The following is a 525-nucleotide window of genomic DNA, read 5'->3' as shown; positions in this document are numbered from 1 at the left end:
CCCCAACCCTAGGATTGGTCTCACCAGAAACGCTTGAATCACTTTTCTCCCAGGTGAAAACTTAGACACACCCCAATTCCTGAAGCGATGAGATCCTTTGTTGGAAGCTGAAAGGAACGTTCAGAGGCTGAATGGGAAGGTACCAGGTGAATAAGAAGTTAATCACGGTGTGGGGTGCAGAGCGAGCCCTGACTGCGCCCGAAAGAATCCAGTTGGCTCTTCCAGGGCCACAGTGAAAGCTGAAGGCAAAACAAAACTCAGAATCCCCCCAAAGCTTTTCTTTTGAGGCTGAGTACATGGGTAGACCTAAAGCTAAGCAAAATGTAGGTGTTAAGTAATAATAGATCTTATTGAAAATAGCTACAAATCTGAAGAAGAAAACCACCACACACACAACTGTTAATGTAGGTTTTGAAGGAAAACAGCTAGAAATAAAATGGGGAGTCCACAGTTACATGGTGCCTTGGACGTTTGTGCTTTATAAATAAAGCATTTAAAGTCAGATCTCTGACAGGAGTCAGATGG

Source organism: Myotis myotis, unplaced genomic scaffold (assembly GCF_014108235.1).
Source record: "Myotis myotis isolate mMyoMyo1 unplaced genomic scaffold, mMyoMyo1.p scaffold_m19_p_9, whole genome shotgun sequence".
NCBI classification, from domain to species: domain Eukaryota; kingdom Metazoa; phylum Chordata; class Mammalia; order Chiroptera; family Vespertilionidae; genus Myotis; species Myotis myotis.
The sequence above is the reverse complement of the archived record's forward strand: the minus strand, read 5'-3'. Positions refer to the sequence as shown.